This window comes from Otolemur garnettii, unplaced genomic scaffold, assembly GCF_000181295.1.
Source record: "Otolemur garnettii isolate 467f Iridium unplaced genomic scaffold, OtoGar3 scaffold00009, whole genome shotgun sequence".
Classification (NCBI taxonomy): domain Eukaryota; kingdom Metazoa; phylum Chordata; class Mammalia; order Primates; family Galagidae; genus Otolemur; species Otolemur garnettii.
In genome coordinates this window covers 16463487-16473314 of record NW_003852404.1, presented here as the reverse complement: position 1 = coordinate 16473314, position 9828 = coordinate 16463487, and positions in this window count along the sequence as shown.

The window sequence follows — 9828 nt, the reverse complement described above, 5'->3', positions numbered from 1 at the left end:
CACGCATGGCAGTGTGTGCCTGTAGTCTTAGCTACTTAGGAGGTTGAAGCAAGAGGATTGCTTGAGCCTAGCAGTTTGAGGTTACAGTGAGCTATGTCATGCCACTGCACTGTAGCCTGGGCAACAGAGCAAGAGACCCTGTTTCCCAAACAAAACAAAACAAAAACCTCTCATAGCTCTTCCTTTCCTGAGGAAGCTCAGAGTTCTTAGGAATGGGTCATCTTCAATTTGGGAGTGCTATATTCACATAGGTCAAGATTCTGGCCTCTTGGATCTAGCCCTGGCAAGTTGCCATTAACTCGATGTGAGACTAGCACTTCCTTTTTTTTTTGTAAAGATAGTCTCACTTTATCACTCTCAGTAAAGTGCCGTGGCATCACACAGCTCACAGCAACCTCCAACTCCTGGACTTAGGTGATTCTCTTGCCTCAGCCTCCCAAGTAGCTGGGACTACAGGTGCCTGCCACAGTGTCTGGCTATTTTTTTGTTGTAGTTTGCCCGGGGCCGGGTTCGAACCAGCCACCCTTGGTATATGGGGCTGGTGCCCTAGTCACTGAGCCACAAGCACTGCCCTCTTTGCTCATTTTTTAGTTGAGTTGTTTGTTTGTTGAGTTTTGAGAGTTTTCTGTATATTCTGGGTATTAATATACTACATATTATCAGATATATAATAATGTGCAAATATTTTTTCAATTCTGTGAGTTTCATTTTATTCGGTGATAGTATCTGTTGAAGAAGGGCATTTATTCATTGTTACAATGTCCAATTATTGTCTATTTTTTGCTTTTGTTGCTTTTGGACTCATATCCAAAATATGAATGCCAAGTCCAATGTCAGGAAGACTTGCTCTATTTTCCCATTTTTCTTTTTCTTTTTTCTTTCTTTTTTTTTTTTTTTTTTGCAATTTTTGGCCAGGGCTGGGTTTGAACCTGCCACCTCTGGCATATGGGGCTGGTGCCCTACTCCTTTGAGCCACAGGTGCCGCCCTGCCCTTTTTCTTTTAATATTTTATAGTTCTAGGTCTTAGATTTAAGTCTTTGCTACTTTATCTTTTGTTCATAGTGTTAGTTAAGGATCCAGCTTCAATCTTTTACACGTGAATATCCAGTTTTCCAGTCATTGTTTTAAGAAGACTGCCCTTTCCTCAATGAATGATGATGACACACTTACCAAAAATCACTTGACCATATAGGGAAGGGTGTATTTCTGGGTTTTTTATTCTACTTCATTGATATATATGTCTGTGTTTATGCCAATATTATAGCATTTTGATAACTGTAGCTTTGTAGTGAGTTTTAAATTAGGGAAGGGTGAGTACTCCAGCTTTGTTCTTGGTTTTCAACATTATTTTGGCTGTTAGGACTTTCTTGAGAATCCATATGAATTTTTGGATGGGTTTTTCTATTTCTGCAAAAAATATCATTGGGATTTTTATAGGTATTTCATTAAATTTGTAGATTCCTTTTAGTAGTAATCTATAGGTTTACCAATATTAAATCTCTTAATTGATCAACATGAGATGCTTATCCATTTATTTATGTCCTCTGACTTCTTCAGCATTCTTTTGTACTTTTTATTGTACAGCTCTATAGCATGTTTGACTAAGCTAATTTCTAAGCATTTTATTCTTTTTGCTATTAATTTAAAGAAAATTGTTTATATAATTTCCTTCCCAGATTGTTCATTATTTTGTATAGAAATGCAACAGGTTTTTGTGTGGTAACTTTGTGTTTATCTAGTTTGCTAAATTCACTTGTGAAATTTTTAGTTTCCTAAAGATAAGATCATATTACCTGCAATCAGAGATAATTTTATTTCTTTCTTGCCAGTTTGGGTGCCATCATTTTTTTTTTTTCCTTATCTACTTGCTCTGGCTAGAACTTCCAGTACTTTTGTTGAATAGAAATGGTGAAAATAGGTTTCTTTGTCTTCTTCCTGATTTTAGAGGAAAGGTTATTAATCTTTCACCATTGAATTTGGTGTTTGCTATGAGTTTTTCCATATATGGTTTTTATTATATTGACATAGTTTTTTGAGTTGTTTTTGTCATGAGAAAATGTTAGATTTTTGTCAAATGCTTTATCTGCAACAATTGAGATGATTATGTGATTTTCTTCTTCATTCTGTTAGTGTGATACATTACATTAATCAATTTCAAATGTTGAACAATGTTTGAATTCCAGGAATAAATCTCAATTTCTTATGGAGTATAATACTTTTATTATGATGCTGAAAGCAGTTGCTAGTATTTTGTGTCAGTGATCATGAGAAATATTAGTCTGCAGTTTTCTTCTAATGTCTTTACCTAGATTTAGGAGCAGGTTAATATAAAATGATATCTTCTTTTACTCATTGATTGTCTAAGAGTGATTTCTGTCTTTGACAATCTCTGCTTCTGAAGTAGTGCATTTATGCTATTTGCATTTAAAATGACTATTGATATAGTTATATTATCTATCAAGTTTGTTAATGCCCTTAACAAGTTAATAGCAGTTAAATTCCAAAGTGTGTGTTTCTAAGGTGAGAAGTATAGTTGGGAAAGTAAGTATAGTTGGGAAAGTAAGTATAGTTGGGAAATTTGCTGAGTTTTTCTTCTTCCTTTCCCTTCCCTTCCCTTGCCTTCCCTTCCCTCCCTTCTCTCTCCTTCCTTCCTTCCTTCCTCCCTCCCTCCCTCCCTTCTTTCCTTTCCTTTCCCTTTCTTCCTTCCTTCCTTCCTTCCTTCCTCCCTCCCTCCCTCCCTCCCTCCCTTCTTTCCTTTCCTTTCCCTCCCTCCCTCCCTATCTCTCTCTCTTTCTTTCTCTCTTTCTTTCTTTCTTTCTTTCTCTCTCTCTCTCTCTCTCTCTCTCTCTCTTTCTTTCTTTCTTTCTTTCTTTCTTTCTTTCTTTCTTTCTTTCTTTCTTTCTTTCTTTTTCTTTCTCATGCCCAATAATTTCTTGGTAGAAATCTAGCATGATATATTGGATAACTGGAACTGACTGAGGTAAGTAGGCTTTAGTGAAAGGCTTATATTAGTCTAGATGGGAGCTGACCTGTATTTAATGTTGGAGTTATAGATGCCACAGATTTCAGATTCCTCTGATGACATTATTTTTGTCTCCTCTATAGATTTTGGGCTTTCCAAAGTACTGCTCACATAAGTCTGTGTCTTGCAGCTATTTCAGCTATAATCCACTGTTACACTTACTTTTTAGTCTTCCTATGGGGATGTAAATTGTGAGATAGTGGAAGCATTCTATAACCTTATGATTAAATCTCATTCCTTTAATGGACATATTTCCATGTGCTGTGAATTTCACAAGTGTTACTGAAAGTTTGGTAACTATCTCCAAGGCCAAATCAGTGAAAACAAGGAATAAGTACTAGTGAATTGAGAAAAAGGAAAGACAAGTGTATTAATTTTCTGGCAAGCGAGGATAGCAGTTGATTAGCATCTCTAAGGACCACCAACCTATTTTTAAGCAGAATTATAGAGTTTGTTAAAAGTAGGAAGTTCTCAGTGATTGGATGGATTTCATATGCTGTAGCTTCAGACTAGTGCTGTTTAAGTGTACTTGATATTTTCAGTTGATTTTACCTCCAGAGACTGTTGTCCAGACAGCTTTGTTCAGCCATCTTCTGTGGTTTAAGATACAAAAGACAAACAATGGAGAGTATTTTCCCACTTCTTTGATTACTGGCCTTGGAAAAGAATTCAGGTTTTAATTACCCAAAAGAGTGGAGGTTTTAAAGAGAAGAGTTATAAACATTTTCTTGCCTTTTTTCAGAACTTTACCTCTGTTACCCAAGTGTTTCTTACCTTTTCTTCTTTCCATAGATGAGAAAGAAATTCTGGAGGGCCTTAGAGTGGGAGAAATACTTCTCCCCAAATGAAATAGTTCTGGTTAAATGGTTTCTCTGGAGTTCAGGTCTTTGTTATGGAGAAGACTATGGGTGTATCTCAGAACTATTTGTCTTCCCCTCCCCTTGCCAAAACACCCACAAGGTCTTTCTCAGATCTTCCTCATGGGTGTCTGTAGAGAAAGTCTGTAAAATTATGCTCCCTATACACACCTAAAGACTGCAACCCACAGTAGTTTATCATTCTCAAACTAATCCGTACTTTAGCCTATCTTAAGTGTTCCTATTAGTCAAAGACTCTATCAGGCTGTTCTCCTGGTAAAAGATCTCAGCCCCAATTCTCTTCATGGGCATATTTCTACAGATTTCAAGATAGCGGTTTACCCAGCAACATCAGTTCTCTGATTAATATAAGAAACACCATTGATTTTCAGTTTCTACAATTGTCTCTTCTAGGAAGTATAGAAGTGATGACTTCTAAGCTCTTTAAATACTGCAGGTGACAATTGGAAGTCCACTGATACTGGTAAAGTGTTAGCTTTATTCTTTTTTTTTTTTGTAAAATTTGCTTTTGCCTGTGTGCATGTAATTTTTGTCTCTTACATGAAATATTTTCTCTTTCTGCTATTTTTTTTTGTTGACAAAACCCCCCCTTCTAATTTAATTATCCCCCTTATAATTTAATTATCTTTTTGTTGAAAAAAAGCCCTTATGATTTAATTATAACCCCCCCTATAATTTAATTATCTTCCACAGCTGCTCATCCAAGGTGTTTGAAACACCCTTATCTTAAATTTTCATGCTTCCCTTTTTTATCTTGCCAGATGAGAAGCTTATCCTTGTCAGGAGCCTTCCATTTCCCCAAAATCTATGCTTCTGCTTTTCTCTGTCTTCTGAAGCGGTGGCCTTTGCCTATTTCCTTCCTGTATTTACTAGTCTCATTTTCGAGGGCTTAACTGGATCTCAGCTCCTGCCATGGTGCCTGGCACATAGCATTACCAGTGATGTTCAGTAGTTATAAATGAATAATTATCATCTATCAATAACTATTAATAAAAGTTTATTAAAATAATATAACTTAATTAAAATAGTATCTTTCAATATTTTTGAGAATACTTGAAATAAACATGCATTTTTGAGAATGATGTTGAAATATACATGCTGACTTAAAAATAATATGCCATTTATAGGTCTATTGTTTTCCTATGCCAAAACATTCAATGTTTACACTGTGCCTTTAAACTATGAACCTAAGTAAACTACAGGAAACATTTTACTAAACTATTTCAATTTTTTTTTGCAGTGGCCAGGCTTGAACCTGCTACCTCCGATATATGGGGTTCACACCTTACTGCTTGAGCCACAGACACCACCCTAAATATCTCAATTTTTAATTCATTCATTTCCCAGACAAGACACCCTGAAGAAACAAAGCAAGTAGCACAGATTGCACAATCCACCAATTTATAATCCAGTGATCTTTCATTATATCAGTCTGCTTTTGGACACTACTGAATAATTTGCTGGTTCTAGACAGATAAATGGAAGCTATGGATTGCTACAATTTCTAGTTAAGGCACATTGGATCAATAATGTTACCACCAATATCCCCTGCAGACATATTTATTACAACTATTCCCTGTTTTGTTCTACATCAGCAGCTCCATCTGGCAGTAAAGGATTGACCAGGTGTTCTGGGAAAAACTGGCACACAAATGCCTTGAATATTATGATGCTAGCAGGAGGGGGAGATTTAAAAAATGAGAGGAAATTAAATTATTCTTAGTATACATGAGGTTACAAGACATTTTTAGGTGGTAACAATTAAGAGACATCTTTTTGCTTTATTTGGACATGTTTTTTGGCTTGGTTTAAAACATCAGAATGAAGTATAAATATTCCTGGGAAATATAGTGGCACCCCATTAGAGTAGTGAATAAACAAAAGTTTAGGTAGACATCCTTGAAAATTTGCAGTGAAACAAATAACTACATAATCTCATCAAAACCATTTGTTATTCTGAAGGAAAAAAAAATAAAACCTTTCTCGTGATTAGTCTTGATTAGTTAGTACCTGATTCAGGTTTTTCAATCAGATGCTCAGAATATTGTTTACAAATGCTCTTTCCCTCACTAAATCAAATTTTGTGGCCTGAATTAGTTAATCTTTTCCCCAAAGTGAATAATTTCCTATGTATTTTAACTTATCAAAGATAATGAATGTACTAAGAAAGCCGACTTCATTCTAACACTGCAGAACTTAGGTTGAATAACAAATTTAATACATGTCCCCTGAGGCTTCAAAGAGCCACTGAAGAACTTCTCACCATACCAAGAGAATGTTGCATCATGTAGTGCATCTGCACAGATTAACAAGAGACCCACACTGCTGTTGTCAGTGCTATCCAATGCCCTTGATTTTTATTATGTAACCATTAATTCCTTTTATCAAACTTGAATGTACACATAGTACATGCTCCCCTATTTGCAGAGGATGGTTCCAAGACCAACAGTAGATACCTCATGTGGTTCCATGCCCTAGACACACTTTTTCCCCCTATAACGTTCATACCCATGATAAAATTCAATTTATGGATTAGGCACAATGTGAGAGTAACAAAAATAACTAAGAAGACAGAAAAGTTACAACCATATATTAATAAAAGTTATTTTTTCTTTCCTTATTAAATGAAGGACCTTCACATTTTCACTTAAAGGAATAACTTTACAGTTTGTCTTTTGCATACCCAAATTCCAGCTACACTTTCTTGTGCTTTGGGGCCATTATTAAATATAATATGGGCTACTTTAACAGAAATGCTGCCATAGCACCGCAATGCACGATCTGATAACCAAGGTAGCTACTAAGGGGTGGGAAATGTAACAGCTTGTATCCCCTGGATGAAGGAGTGATTTATGTCTTGGATGGATGGGGTCTTATGAAGCAGATCAGTGTGAGATTTCATCATGCTTCTCAGAACATTATATAATTTAAAGCTTTTTGTTTACATTTGGAATTTTCCATTTAATATGTTTGAGCCAGGGTGACTGACCACAGATAACTGAAGCTATGGGTAACTGAAATGTGGAAAATGAAACCACAGATTAAGGGGGGATTATTGTACGCTACATTATCATATATAAAACACAAAATCATGCATTATTTCCTTGGCCTTTTAATTCAGGAAAAACATTAACTTTTTAAGTTTTGGTTAATTGTTTAACATTTAATATTTATATATTTTTAACCTTTTTACATTTTATATAACTTGTTTCATCTTAAAACATGACTTAGCGATTTTGGAAAAAAATAAAATATAAATTCAAAATTGATAATTTCACTAGTTAGAAATAACATTTAAGTGTATAAGTCTCTTTGATATATAAAGATGAGTTCTTTCTCATTTTTTATGGATATGGATTTATAATAATTGTGACATTGTTTTCTAATCTTCCTTCAACAAACTGTCATGTATTTTTTCACTTTACTATTGCATAAAGATTTTTTTCAATAATTATCTATAAAAACATATACATTCAATTTAAAAGGGTTAAATTTTTCTAACATATATTGAAAAGTAAAGTAATTTAATGATTACCTGCAATAAAACATATCAAGAGATTAGCCCTCTTATTTCTTCAACATGTTCTTTATTGAACTGTTGATTTTGCTTTCTAGAATATTTTTACTTTGTTAGCAATAACAACATTATATTCTTCAGTCATAGTCCTTCTAGGATTTATTTCTGGCTCTATATTTAAGCACATTTAACAGTCAGTACTAATATTTACCAAGCTTTTTTCATCATCTTTTTTGTTGTTTTTTTTTTAAATCAATTTTTTGTTTTTTAATTGTTGGGGATTCATTGAGGGTACAAGAAGCCAGGTTACACTGATTGCATTCGTTAGGTAAAGTCCTTCTTACAATCATGTCTTGCCCTCAAAAGGTGTGGCACACACCAAGACCCCACCCTCTCCCTCTTTCCCTCTCTCTGCTCTTCCTTCCCCCCCCTTCTTCATCATCATTTATAATGTTGTCTTTTAGGCTACTGAACTTAATTACCAAGGATTTCTCTACAGAAATACTAATTTTATATTTTGAGTCCTTTATATTATAGATGTCAACCAGTTGTTTTAATTCTTTTATGATTATTGAGATGGGAGTCATATTCTTGTATCTCTCCTGCTTTTTTCTTTTCTTCAAGACTTGGGGATCACTCAAGACTTGGGGATATACTTATTCACTGCTTTACTTACTTTCTGGCAGACTGTTTTAGAGAAGAAATCCAAGTCCAGCCTGATTTTACCCTTATAGGTGACTTTTCCTTAGTACTTGTGATCTGAGAAATTATTTTTTTCTCTAAATTTCAGTTATTTTCTTGTGTAGAACATGAGTATCAATTTTGTTTTTTCTGTATCACCTTTGTTGGTACATGGTGTATATTGTGTTTTTTTTTTTTAATTTTCTGTTTATTTACCTTGTGAATTTAATTTCTCTACAACTTACATTTTTTTTTCTGAGTGAGTCTTTGTGAACATTATTGCACCAATTATCTTATGTTGTGTTACCGTTGTCTTTCACATAACTAAGCTTCTGTGTATTGATTTAATATCTGTGGCTTTTCTTCTGCATTCACTATGATTTCCTCATAAACACCAAATAGACTTTCACTATATTCCTTCTGTTTCTTTCAGTTTGTGGTTTATTGAATAGGTCTGGTGCTGTGCTGTGCTGTGCTGTTTGTTGACTTCTATTATCTATCTCTACATAATGTCCCACCCTGTAGGTGCCTATTTTTGTAGCCTCATTTTGGTTTTATTATTAATATCTTCAATAACTCAATACTTTGGAGATAGATTTTTATCAGTTACTTGCTATTTGTCTTCTTACTGTAGCTACTATTTTACATACGGTATTTGCTGCTATTTTGTGACACTCTTTTTTCTTGTAATCCTGGATAGCACAGGCAGCATCCTACAGACTCTACCCATTTTATCAAAGAGCATTCCAATTGCCCATAACACACACCCTAATTTAACTGGCATTTCCAGTTGCTTGAGGATTTGTGGTTAAGGGAGGTTAAAAGTTTCTCAGGAATGTTGTGGTCTCTGTTCTGTACTCCAGGCTCCCATGAGATGTCATCTTTCAAAGGCCTCTTCACTCTGCCAGGTTTCTGTCACTACCCCTCAGCCCATGAGGTGCCCTTCACTCTCCCTTCTCAACCCAGTGACAGATTAAGTTAAACGACCAATGTACAAATTTCAAACATTTTGGAAGAAATCGCATTAAGGTTTTTTAGAACTTAAAGTTAGCGTACAACGCATCATCCCCATAAAGACATCGGTAAATGCAAGTATGTTAAAATTAAAGATATTTTAAATCAAAAACACTTCAGTAAAGGGAAAATTGGCAGAAATGTCAAACATTGCAGCACTTACAGGAGCAAAAAAATGAATATAAAAAATCAACCACTTTGGGTAAAAAATATGGCACTCACTTGTAAGGCTGGTAATTCTTAATTTCTATGTGACAGAGATACAGTGTGATGTCTGTATTTTAACTGTTTTGTAGGTCTAAGGGTCAGTTTTGAGATACACAAAAGTCAAGAAATGTAAAATCCACCCATGGGTCAGTCAGAAAGGACCCTATTGACTGTTTTTCTTGGAAATGAAATAATAGACCTTAACTTAGTTTGTCTCAAAACTTTCATAGTCACCCATGTACTCAGTCAGGGACCATATATTGTAGGTTTCACTACTCTAGGGATAGATATATGACTTGTTTACACCATCAAAATAAGAGCAAAATTGAGTGTACTACTTTTCTATGGCTGACGTAACAAAATGCCACACACTGGGTGGCTTAAACAAAATTAATTTACTTTCTCGCAGTTCTGGAGGCTACAACTCAGGTTTGATTTTCTGAAGGGCTGTCCCCTTGGCTTATTGATGTTCTTTCTCGCTATGGCTTGACATGGCCTTTCCTCTGTAT